This window comes from Arvicanthis niloticus, chromosome 15 (genome assembly GCF_011762505.2).
Source record: "Arvicanthis niloticus isolate mArvNil1 chromosome 15, mArvNil1.pat.X, whole genome shotgun sequence".
In the NCBI taxonomy this organism is placed as follows: domain Eukaryota; kingdom Metazoa; phylum Chordata; class Mammalia; order Rodentia; family Muridae; genus Arvicanthis; species Arvicanthis niloticus.
The window spans coordinates 38007634-38021237 of NC_047672.1; the positions used below are offsets into that span (position 1 = coordinate 38007634).

Below are 13604 nucleotides of genomic sequence, written 5' to 3' on the forward strand. Positions count from 1 at the left end.
CACCTGTGGAAAAGCCCATGGTGCTGATGTCATTCTAGCCATTTCACAGCCAAGCAGCATCACAAACGCAAATGCAGGAGAGGAAGTTTTAATGAAATTTCTCAAAAAGTTTTTAAAAATGCAACTACCATATGATCTAGCATTCTATTTCTGAGTATCTGGCCACTGGAATTAGAAACCAGCATCTCAAAGGCATGCGTTCCTGCAGCATGATTCACAGTAGTCGAGAGATACAACCAAGCCAAGTATCCAGCAGTAGAAGCCCAGTGTATATTATAATGCAATGTTATTAAACCATACAAATAAAAACAATCCTGGCATTTACAACAAGATGGATGAACCTAGGAAGACCTGTATGAAATAATCCAGATAGATACAGACAAACACAGCGTGGTATTACTTATATGTGGAAACTAAAAAAAACAGATCTCACAGAAATAGCAAAGAATAGTGTTTTCCAGGGTCATGAGAGTAGCCAAAAAAAAAAAAAAAAAAAAAAAGTGCATAATGTCAGTTATAAGAGGAATAGGCTTCAGAGTTCTGATGCACAACATAACATGTTATATACTCATAGCTTGTTAAAATAGTAGATCTCACAATACACAATGGTAATTATCCAGGTGATGTCTATATTAATTAGTTTGATTATGATATACTTATCTAATAATTTATCTAAATAAATTTATAGTTATCTAAGTATATCAAATCACCACATTATATATGTTTACATGAATTTTATGTGTTAAGGGGACCTCAATAAAACCAAAGTCCTTTCTTTTTAAAATTGTAATATAATATATTTTGACAGTATTCTTTCCCCTCTTCCAACTCTTCCCAGACTGTCCCCACCTCCCTACCCACCCAACTACATATTCTTTCCCTCTATTAAAAAGTCATCCAGCTTTATTATCTCCCTACTTCCTGACACCTCTACACACACACACACACACACACACACACTTAAGAAGGTTAAACAGTTTATTCAGAACTATTAGTCTACAACAGAGACTCTGTAATAGGAGGAACATATATAATTCAAATGCAAGGTTATTTGATTTCTTTGTTTAGTTAATTATATCCTACATCTGAAGAACTGTTAAGGGAATACTAACACACTCATTTGTCTATCTATTCTTTTTACTGGGACCACGGTATTTTAATTATTGCAGCAGTACAGAATGATATGACATTTGGAAGAACAAGCCTTTATATTTATTTCAAAATCCTTTATGTCACATGCTGTTTCTTACACACGATTTTCAGAATCATTTCCAGTAATAAGAATAAGGTTACAACTTAAAGTACGCCAAGAATAGACTCATTTGGGAAAAATTGGCCTGTGCAAAATATTGACTCTTCTCCTCAGGAAAATGACATAGCTCAACTTATTTAACATTTTATTTTAATTTAATAAAGTTTCAAACATTTAGTATTTATTTTTTAATATGTTATGAGTAGAGCTGTCTTTCTAATATGTTTGAAATCATAGATTTGGGTCTACTGAAAGCTAACCTTTGTATGCTCGTTTTGATTCAGTTGCTTCTCGGAGCTCTTATCTAGTCTAATGATTTCAGTTTGTTTTTCTTAACTTCTCTGGTGTGTGTAGTGTCTCAGCATTATGGATGCTGAAGGGTTGGGGTTAGATATTTATGACTAACCTGTTGTAGGGGTGGAAAAAATAGATTCTACTAAAAATTTTGAACAAGTAATTAGTATTTAAGCACCAGTATGTCTTTAGAAAAGCTTGTGAAGTAAGCATAAAATAGGCATTGCAGGGCTGAACTTGCGGCCTCAGAGAATAAGGAAGGGCCTCCACACCCTCACCAAAGCTCCTAAGACCATCAGGAAACAGAGTGCCTGGACACTGTCTTCTTGGCCTGGAGTCGCCCATTCACATGAAATGCTGTTGTCGGGCTTGGGAGTTGGATGAGGTCTGATTTCTATTTAATTTTATGATCTAGGACACCATTTTCCAAAGTTCTACCTTCTCAGCCTCCCCTAATTTTACAGTTTGAGACCGTGCTAAAATATTTATGTAGTTTTTACCCTGTCTTCTCTTTTATATGAGTTATATTTTAAATGAGGGGCTAATAATCTCCTAAGCAAGATTTTCTTTCACAGCCTTCTTATGACCTCTGGGCACCTGGATAAGACACATCTCCTGCTTGTGTACAGGGTCCATTCATCTACTAAGCATGTACTTGGTAGTTACTATGTGCCACACACAAGACCGCAAAAAGTTTTTATAATTTGATTTGTACAAGTTTAAATCAAAGAACATTGAAGGTTGGAGAAATGGCTTAGCTGGTACAGTGCCTACCACAGAGCATGGGGACCTGAGTTCTGATCTCCAGCACTTCTATACAAGTTGGCAGGGTGATAAATATCTGCAATCCTGGTGTTGTGAAGAAGGAGGCAGGATATAAAGACAGATTCTTGGATCTTGCTGGACACCAGTGAGCTTCAGGATCAGTGGGAGATATAGTCTTGAAAAAAGTAAGGCGGACGTAGATATCCAATGTTGACCTCTGGCCTACACACACACACACAGAGAGAGACAGAGAGACAGACAGAGAGAGAGAGAGAGAGAGAGAGAGAGAGAGAGAGAGAGAGAGAGAGAGAGAGATGCACACACAGACAGAAGCACACACACACACAGAGACACACGCACACACAGACAGAAGCACACATACACACGCGTGTGCGCGCGCGCGCGCACACACACACACACACACACACACACACACACACACACACAAAGTTTTAAAGGAGATTTAGAAACTTGTCTATTGTGTAGTGAAGCTCATAAACATTTTAGAAACCAGAACATCAAGAGTCAGATGAAGGTTAAAAAAAAAAATGCACTCTTAGGACTTTTGTTGGGGAGGATCCTTCTTTTACAACCAGAATCTAGGCATCTAGAACTTCATCTTAATTTTTATAGTTGCATAATTAAATGGTTACATCCCACCTTCACTCCAGAACTCCAACAATTACCAATGAGCACAAATAGTGAAGTGAAAGCATTATTTCATAAATGAATTATTGGTTATAATGACTATTTCTCATCATTAACTTGACTCTGTCTGGAATGAACTGCAATACAGACTTGGAGGGCACACCTGTGATCCAGGTCTTGAGGCTAGAAAACACAAGTTCTAACCTGGATCTTGGTACGTAGATCTTGAGGCATAGTGGTCATGAAAAGCTTAGGCCCAGGCAAGGAATACACGCCTTTAATCCCAGGAGACTGGGGCAAGTATATCTCTGAGTTCAAGGTCAGCCAGGACAAAGCAAGTCTTTGGTGGTACACAGCTTTAATCTGGGCCTCACCCTCTGATGGAAGCCTACATATAAGGACATTGGAAGAAGGAAGATTCACTCTTTTTTTTGACTGTTTTCACTTACTTTCCATCATATCTATCAGAACCTACTTCTTTTTTTTTTTTTTGGTTTTTAGAGACAGGGTTTCTCTGTGTAGCCCTGGCTGTCCTGGAACTCACTCTGTAAACCAGGCTGGCCTCGAACTCAGAAATCTGCCTACCTCTGTCTCCCAAGTGCTGGGATTAAAGGCGTGTGCCACCACCGCCAGGCTCAGAACCTACTTCTATGGAAGATCAGTTCAAACAACTAGTCTCCTGGGACTGAGCAACTACTAGACCAATTCTTGGACTTCCCATCCACAGCTGCCCATAGTTGGCTTAGTTGAATTACAGACTGTAAGTCATTACAATACATTCCCTTAATATAGAGAGACATTCCGTAAGTTCTGTGATTCTAGAGAACCCTGACTAACACATTGATGATACTCTCTGTCTTTAAATTCTAAGTGTTTGGAAGGTAGAGAGTTTCTATAAACAGCTTACAGATCCGTAAACTTCCACTGGTTATGTTGAAGAATATTGTGCAGCACATGCTCTCTGTGAGAGACATAACATATTCCTCTCAGCAGAGAGCTGAAGGAAGCTTTGGGAAGTCAGCTATTGAGTTGTCAAGTAGAAGATACTTTTAAGTAAGGCCTACTATAGCTCAGTATCCCTGATGCGGTGCCAAAATGTAGCCAGAACTATTTAATAGGAGATGAACACAACATAGATTTCTGTTCAGCTTGCTTCCCAGTTATGTATTTTGAACTCTTCCAGGATGGAGATATGTATTATAAATATTGGTCTCTTTTCATAGCACAGCTAATCAGGCAGTCTCGTACAATCCCTCAGCACTGTTGCCTTTGGAGTGGCCTGTCCCTTGGTAATCATAATATTGAGTGGTATTTAGTGAGTTTTTGTTATAACTAAGCATTACACCAAATTCTGTGCTTGGGGCTTCTGGGCAGGCATACAACTTTATACTGTACAAAGACACTTAGGTGAAAAAACAAAACAATTAATTCTATTTCATTTCCAGGCACCTATGTGGTACTCTGGTGAAGGGTTGCCTCCACCAAGAAAACAGTTTCCGAGTTTCTATCTTGCACAAAGCAATTTTTATCTCCTATAAATACAATTCACATTTAATTGCCACAGCCTTCCTGAAAGGTAGGTGGCATGTCCTAACACTATGACCATTTTCCAGAGAGGAGGGAAAAATTAAGAGGTTAATGAAAATTCTGCACAGTCATTTAGCTAATGGGAAGACCGGCTAGGATTTTAACCTAGACAGAGTTAAGCATTTTATGCTAGATGTTCTCAGAAGTGGGAATGTGTTTGGGAACAGACACTTGCTTGGCATACTCACAGCCATTCTGCTCCTAGTAGCGACAGAGATGCTGTATCTTTCCATCACAATGAGCTGTTGCCTAAATGACAGGAGGCAGAGGCACACTCGGAGCTATCCCTGTGACTAGCAAGTTTGGCCGTGATGGTTATTTCACTCAGGTACTCAAACCACTCAAGTAACAGAGCTGAGACTGTATCAGTTCTGTGTTGGAGAACCTGATTATGTAACACACCGTACGGGGCACCTATGGCCTTAGTTAAATTCCATTTTCCTCTCTAAACAGATGGGTATACAGGAATCCTGAACAAGAAGGAAAGGTGGGTAAATTAAGAGACCTCACCCTCAGGGATCTGGTTCTCGTTCTTGCTGGGTAAAAGCCAACAATTTTCTACACAGCTCACAAGCTGCTGTGAAGGTAGACTATATGAAAACAACAACCTGGTCATTGGGAAACATCTCAAGCAAAGCTGTTAAAATAGCCTATGTTCAGACTTAAAGTCAAAAACTACTCAGTCTGTGAATTTAATCTTGCTAGCACTCCTCTTTCATCTCTGCACCTGAACGCTGCTCCTCATAAGCTGCCATACTGTTTCACTTACAAGAAGAAATTCTTTAAGAGCAATAAACAAGCCAGCTTATATTCTTAACCTAACTTTAAGCTTTACCTAATTTTTTAACCTTGTTTAATCTTGATTATAGATGTTAAGAGAGGTCTGCCTCTTGCTTAACAGTGGGTAGTGCTTAAATGAAAAGTATGTTATCTTTTTCTTTAGCAAATAAACAAACAAACTTTGTGTCACATTGACTCACTCTGTGTAGTCATTGTCACTAACTAAGAATGGCTCCCATAGCTTCATATGGGTCCCCAGTTGGTGAGACTGTTTGGGAAGGATTAGGAGGTGTGGTCTTGTTGGAAGAGGTATGCCATTCTAGGAGGGCTTTGAGGTCAAAAGCCCATATTGTTTCCAGTTAGCTCTCTTTCTGTCTCATGTTTTTGGATTAGATGTAAAATCTTAGCTACTACTCAAGAGTCATGTCTGCCCATCTTCTGCCATGTTTCCTGGCATGACGATCAAAGACTCACCTCTGAAAATGAAAGCCTCAAATAAACTCTTTCTTCTATAAGTTGCCTTGGTCATGATGTTTCTTCATAGCAATAGAAAAATAACTAAGATACCTTGAGAATAAAGAATTCTATTCTTTAGAGCAAGTCAAGATACTGGGCTCACTGAGGTTGATAAGAAAAGTGTTTCTCATACTGCAGCCCATTGTCTCAGACTACACCTCTTGTCTTGCTCCTGACATCCACTCTAGGTTCTTGGTCATCTGTCACTTGGGTCACAGGCCTTTCTTGTTACCTATCATTCCTGTCTGTAGAAGTCTTTTTGTTCCTTTCAGACTGTCTTGGTCACTGTTCTATTGCTGTGAAGAGAAACCATGACCAAGGCAACTAGTATAAGAGAAAACATTTGACTGGGGGGGCTTGCTTTCAGTTTCAGACATTTAATCTGAAGTTTTTTTATGGTAGGGGCGTGGTAGCACACATGGTGCTGGAGCAGTGGCTGAAAGCTATCTTCGGATCTGTTGGCAGAGAAAGAGCGAGGCACAATTGGCCTGGTGTGAACTTTTGAAATTTCAAAGTTCCACCCCCAGTTATACACTTCCTCCAATAAGCTACGCCTACACCAAGAAGGCCATGCTTCCCAATCCTTCTCAAATAGGACCACTCCTCATGACGAACCATTCAAATATATGATCCTATGAGGCGTCATCTTCATACAAACCACAGTGACTCAGCTTAAGCCTTCCTCCTCTTTTTCCATGAACTTCTAATCATGCCAGAACCCATCTTCTCCTTTCATTTCTGTACCATGTTTAACTACTCTTCAAGAGTAATTATTTATGTCCCTATATTATATCAGATTTTATTATAAACACTTCGAAGATAGGCAGGGTGACACTGGGTTTTTATAGTGTTGTTATTTGCCAAATGTGGATTTAACTGAAGGTCAGGGGCTGAACAATGGCAAAAGGAACTTCCAGCTTCACCAGGTCCTTTATGCTTTTTAATTCAACTAATATCCAAATACAACTTTTATAATTTAGGAAAAGATAAGCTGGGTGTCTTAAGCCAGATTCACAACACATTCCATAGCAAAGTCAACTTGTTTTTAAATAAGAACCCAGTGAATAATTGACTTAATTTGTGGGATTTTTTTTTTCCCCATAATTAACTGAGTTCCCAGAAGATAATGAACTTTATATAGACTTGTGAATCCCATAGTATCAGGCACATTTAAAGCTTGCTTTTAGTTAATTTTTAACTTTCCTTTTGACTACAAGTATCTACTGAGTTGTCAAACAAGAGCCAGGCAGAGACTAAATAAGTAGGGAGTTACAGAAAGACTACCCAGGTATTTGTGAGAATATTCATGGTTTATTTTGCATAAGAGCAAATTGCTAACGGCAAAGAATTTGGAAGCAAACATATAAGTATTACATGCAAGTACACAGCAATAGAGTGATTTCATGAGTGCTACTTTAGTAACAATCATAACAAAGAGACATTTAAGTTGTTCCCAACTGAACTTTGAAAGAGTTAAGAGAAAACAAAACTCAAGTCAAGAAAACATCTTAAAAGATAGCACGGTATTTTTCTATACGCTTATATCGTATAGAAATAAAACAGTTGCGAAAGGTCCTCAAGAGGTATAACTGGAGACCCTACAGAAGGAAAATAGAAAATAACAAGCAAGAATTGGGACCTACATCAAGGAAATACTCCTGAAGTAAAAGGATATTTTAAGGTAAACATAAGACAAACTAGAGAAGCCAGGGGGAAGTCACCGCAGCTGCCAGTACAGAGACATGAACTAGCTATACCAGTGGATTTTGAAGAAACAAGAAAATGAGTTCAGTTTGTGGTTTTTTTTTTTTTTAAATCTAATCTTTTTTTGTTTTGTTTTTTTGTTTGCTTGGGGTTTTTGTTGTTGTTGTTTCGAGACAGGGTTTCTCTGAGTAGCCCTGGCTGTCCTGGAACTCACTCTGTAGACCAGGCTGGCCTACAAACTCAGAAATCTGCCTGCCTCTGCCACCCAAGTGCCCGGCTAACCTAATCATCTATAAGCAGAAACATAGCTTCATGTAACAGGTCTCCAAAGTTATGTCTCCCAAATGCTCAAACTTGCAACACTTGCACCTGAATTACAGGAGGAGTCCCGCAAGACCTTTGGAAAGTTGCTAGAGACTGGCTTGAGTCAAATTATAAAAACAGAAATAAGCATGAGAAGTGGATTAGTGGAGGCTGCTGGAAGGTTCTACTATAGGGCTAGTGATTGTATAAACACAGCGCCTGGATTACCGAGTACAATGCTGCTCTTCTATGCCCTGAAATCAGAGCCGAGTCTATTAATAAACTTCAGACACGGGAGAGAAGTCAAGTGGTGTTGGATGTCTCAGCCGGAGTAATGCAGGTGAAAGGAGATACCCTGAATGATGTAGCAAATACTGGAGGTTCAAGCATATCTACATGAACGCAAATGTTGAGAAACACAGGCTTTTACTAACATCCGTAGAAGAGATGCAGAGGAGACAGGAGGAGGGATATGATATATTTTCCCCCATCAGGTTACTAATAGAGACTATACAACAAAACCAAAAATCAAGGGAGTTATGTTTATTAGAGTTATCCACTAAATTTAAAATAGTCAGTCCCCCCACCCCCAAATACTTAATAAACTACAAATAAAAACTGATGTATAGTAAAATATTTTTTAAATGACCAGAGTATGACTTAGCTATATTTCTCATACCCAAAATGTAAATGAACCTCATTGATTAAGAGAAAGATTAACATATGCACATCCTGTTTTTACCTATCTCCTTATTTTCTCTCTTTTGTGACCTAGAATCCAAAGGACCTGGGAACTAACAGGATCAATAAAAATTCAATGAAGAATCAGACTGAAAGAAAAAAAAGGAGATAAAGAAATAAAAATGCAGCAAGGTAAAATAAGACAGGGACCACTTCCACATTTTGTGGCTTGCTTGCTGCTGGGGAAAGAAGTGAATTTATTTCTCAAAACCTTGTTGCCTGACAAAATCTTTTATGCAAAGTACAGGGGATTGATGGGGGAAAAAAATGCAGGCTTGTAAGATTTTGGGGAGAGATGGGCAGTGAAATGGGTAGGTAGGATGAGATACAGTGTGGGGGAGTCTTCAAATGTGGGCAGGTAGGCATGACGCTACTGACTATGGGACTACTACAGGGTACACTAAGTAGGACAGGGCTGGGATGTAGGCAACATCCTATGTAAAACACATGGAAAACAGTGTTTCCAAAGTCTGATCCACACCCTTTCCCTAACATCATCTGGGAAGTTGTTAGAAATTCACATTTAGGTCTTACGATAGACTTCAAAACCCTGATAAGCATCAGACACTAGGATTGAGGATGGGGGGGGGGGGTTGGGACAGGTATTGGCTGAGGTCCAGCATTTTCTGTTTGAATAAACCTCCAGAGGATTCTAGTGCCCTCCAAGGTTGGAGAGTCAGTGTTTTGGAAGGTATCTGGCTTAACGAGTTACTTAGAAGCAGTTCTAAAGGGCCGAGAAACTCAAACAGAGTAGGGAGAAGAACTCAGACAGCCAATCAAAAGAAGATAGGATTTGGTGGCCAATTTTCCACAGAAGAAACAACAGAAAAAGTGACTCCAAGGAACATTTTGGGGAAGGAATATGAACAAGTAACAAGACTGAGCACGGAACTAAGATAAGAATCATTGGAAATAGATTTGCTTTATTTTTCATGCAACTTCAAAATACAACTTTCATTTGTTTATAATATCATCAAAGACTTATAAAAGCGGTCATTGAATAAAATTCAGTCAAAAATAATATGGTTAAATTTATAATTTCCTTCCCTTTCACCCCTCCCTTGCCCAAACAAAGCAATGACAGCTTTTTGCTGTTTGGTTAAATTAGCAAGATGTAAACAGGCTAAAACTAATTTCAAACCTAGAGGCTTGGGGAGAGGCGTGTAAACACAAAGCACACCTGCTAGAGTAAACGAGGAGACTGGAAGGCAGTTTTCTATTGTATTCAGTTTTACCTGGACAAGTAGTCTTGTCCTCTCTTAAACACGCCATAAGAGGGGACAAGACTACTCAACAGAAGCAAGTCATGAGGGCTCATATAGGTCCAGTAATGACAGCAGCCCCAGCAGCCTTCTGTGAAAAGATGGAATGAAAGCCACTAGGAGGAATGGTGTGAAAGAGGGGAGCACCTAAGAGCTGGCAAAGATTTAACCATGCCCTATTGGAACAAATTTTTATTCACAGAAACATTATTTGCTTCATATTTCTAGTTGTCTAAATGACTTGTTTAAGTTATTCCAGGCTGTACTCTCTTCTGCATCCTTTGTCTCGGATCTCCCCACTTACAAGAAACAGTTTTGTTTGGTTTGCTTCCCTCCCATCGCTTCCCTAAGAGTCTCTGCCAGCTCCCCCACAGCCAGCTCTTAAGATATGATGTAGATTCCACTTAATTTTCTTCCTCCCCCCTCCTCTGCTGTTGAGCTGCTGTGAACGTTCCCGTCATTCCTCTAGCTCAGCAGGATTTCCCTATAATCATACACACCCTTCTCCAGCCCAGTCTCATTCCAGGCTCTGATAACACATGGACTCCTTTTTATTACCTGATTTCTCCAGCTCTATATAAGTCAGTCTCACAGTCTCGACTAAAAATGCATGTGATGTAACACACTTAAGTATCATGCAAGGCCACAGGATTGGGGCTTCTTTAGTTATTTACTGCTATTAACTATGATTGTTTGAAGCCAGGTGGACTCTGAGTTCCCGCTTCTTTGAAACAGACTTTCTTTCCCGCTCCCCCCATCTACATGATGCTGAGATAGTCTGGGCTAGACTCCTTTATGCTGTAATGATTATATTTTATCACAAATGGATCCGTCAGAACTTGTAAAAGGACATGCACGTGTATGGGCGAGTGCACACACACACACACACACACACACACACACACACACACACACCAAACAAACAAACAAACAGCAAAACCCTCCATTATCTAAGTGATGTAAAATTGTCATTAACCTCTGTCACCACCTGCTGGTCAAAAAGCTGTATGGCTCATGAATTAACTGGAAGAGGGAAGAGGCAGTATTTGGGATGTTTCAACTATATTTGCATTACAGGATTATACTGTAGCAAAGTAAGGGCAAGTCGGTTAAATATAAAGACTCCTAAGATTATTTCTTTCTTTGTTATAAGTTGAACATTCTGTTTCACTTAATGTTTTATATTACAAGCAAGGAAGCCCTTAGACCCCAAAGCTATGTCCACTATGAAATTTTAAGGGGGTGGGGGAGCACATGATTACACTATTTACCCAGGCTTTCAAAACATGTGGATTAGCATGAAAATTCCACCCTGTACTTCTGTAAAAGCTTTTTGTAATTTTAGAAAGAATTAGGGAGGTTCTGATGTTTTCTTTGCCCCAGTGGTTAACCCAGATGTTCTCCATTTGCCTGTCGGCTCTGAAAGCAAGCACCACACTTTAAATTCATCGTTTTGTTACCCCATTGTACTGCTCTTTAACTGTCTTGACTAGTGCTATTAGCAAACATGATATCTCTCTCTCTCTCTCTCTCTCTCTCTCTCTCTCTCTCTCTCTCTCTCTCTTTCTCTCTCTCTCTCTTTCTCCTAGTGGAAAACTTCCAAGAAGTAGGCTTGGCTAAAACGAAAGTGGGATAGTCCAGTTTAGTCAGAGTGCTCTGACAGTTGAAGGTTTTGCATTTATTCACAAGGTGGCTTGGTCAAATACTTTTGGCCTTGAAACTCTCCAGGGAACAGGATTCTCAGTCCTCAGTTCTGATGAGAAGGCTAGGCTGACGCCATGACAGGCTTCAAGTCCAGGCCTCAGAAGCTGCCCTGCCACCTGGCCTGAGGCAAGGACATGGGTCAGCAGCAGTTTCCAGACTTCCTCAGTTACTTCCTTACCAACTGTTTCCAGCCCCCATTCCCCAGTAACGGACTGTGCTTAGAGCTGGAGTAAGGTAAGAATTACCTACCCCGGAATGCCCTAACGTGTTTAAATCAGGCCTTCGAGCACACTTGTTTGTCTCTCTGTCTTGGTAATGGAAGACCCCAACACTCTGGACTTCTGTAGAATAAAACACTTTGTGCTTATATACTATTTGAGTCTAGGGTATCATTCTTCAGTGAATCATGGACCCTTACACTGACCATTCCCTCTGGCTGCAGCATCCATTAGCTGGTTCTGTGTAACAATGTTTCTTTACTCAGCCCCACATCTGCACATAAATATCACCTTCTCAGAGATAGGCTGTATACTGCTCATTCCTTTTGAAAATGGTCACACTGGTCAATTTTACTCATTAAATTTGTTGAGCCTGTTTCTGAACAAATGGTATGAGAGAACATCTCCAAGTGTCTGGGGTTTGTTTAACTTATTCTACTTTAATGACTCAAACAGGACTAGCTAGGTTTTGGAGAGGGGTATAAACTGTCTGGTTTGGTATTGTTAGCACTTTTGGTACTTGCCATGAATGATAAGGGAATTATGTCAAAGGAAGAAACTGTCCCCTCAGGCAAATGACCTCACCATTACCCTGGAACCAAGATGCTTTCTTTCCGTTGTTTTTTCTAATTTTTTTTTTCCTCTGTTGAGTCAGAACCCTAGATTTCATCATCTACCTAATTTTGTTAAGATGGAACCTCTCACACACACACAAAAAAAAGTCCCCAATTTCTGAGAAGCAGAACCACAGGCTCCAACTCTGGTTGGAAGTGAGAGGGCATGAAGAGTAAATTCTGTAAGATGTAGGGTCAAGAGTTTGGCTCTAGTTCTCCTGCCTCAGACTTCTCTCTGGCATTTACAAACTTTCCTAACATCTGTCTTTCCCAGGATTGGGACATTTACTCTGAGTCGGTCATATAGTTCACGTCTACCACCTGAGAACCCAGAACATTCTATTCTTACAATGTTTGTTAAAACATTCCTAGGTGCCCCTCTGATATCACAGATGCCACGAGATGTGTCCCTGTATAGTGAATTCTGTCTCTAGCTTAGAATACAACTAGCAAGCTTTCATTCACAGTATGCCCTTCTACAAAAGGTAGGTTCAGAAACCTACTTATTTTATAGTGACTTCTACTGTCTCTAGCTTAGGATACCACTAGCAAGCTTTCATTCAGTGTGCCCATCTACAAAAAGTTGGTTCAGAAACCTACTTATTTTTGTACCACATGGAAGGGATTGGTTTTTTGTAGTACCTCATAGCCTGGATCAGCCAAGTCTGTCCACTCTCGATGTCTTTAGCAAATACTGCCCTGCAGACACTTGAATCCAAAGTTACAGAGAACACATGCATCTTTTGTAAAGCCATGATTCCACATTCTAGAACACACTCAACAATGACAGATGTTCTTAGGATCTGGAGGGACAGAGAACAGAGACTATGACCTCATAAACTCCCATTGGAACAAAGACTGTGACTTCATAACATTTCATTCATCAGTCTCCTCAGGAGCAAACGGATGCATCAAATGGTTAATTCCACTTTATAGTTTCCACTTAGTAGTATGTATTTACACATGTGGAAGGAGAGCATTTTTTTTTCATGGTGCTCAGGCCCGCTTTCACCCTCATTTTAATAAGCTGAGGAAGTGCAGGTAAAACATCAATCAAAGGCTTAGCAAAATCAAAGTCCCTGCAGTGACTATATTGGAAGTTTTTTGTAGCTTAGCGTTTTTCTTAACCTTTAGCCTTAACAGAGGCGTCAGCCAGTCTCGGTTAAGGCAAAGCCCTACGTTGAGCCGCGTGTACGCGTTGCGCAGGCGCAAACCT

The 13604-nt window shown here is 40.0% G+C and overlaps 1 protein-coding gene across 1 annotated transcript in view; it reads right to left on the reverse strand.

The window, feature by feature from the left end:
• The window catches only part of Asb15 (ankyrin repeat and SOCS box containing 15), a 45487-nt gene extending 32032 nt beyond the window's left edge, over positions 1-13455 (reverse strand). Inside the window, exon 1 of the mRNA XM_034519309.2 lies at positions 13031-13455. The gene's annotated coding sequence lies outside the window, so the exon portion shown is untranslated. The remainder of the gene's footprint in view (positions 1-13030) is intronic.
• Positions 13456-13604: the final 149 nt, after the last annotated feature.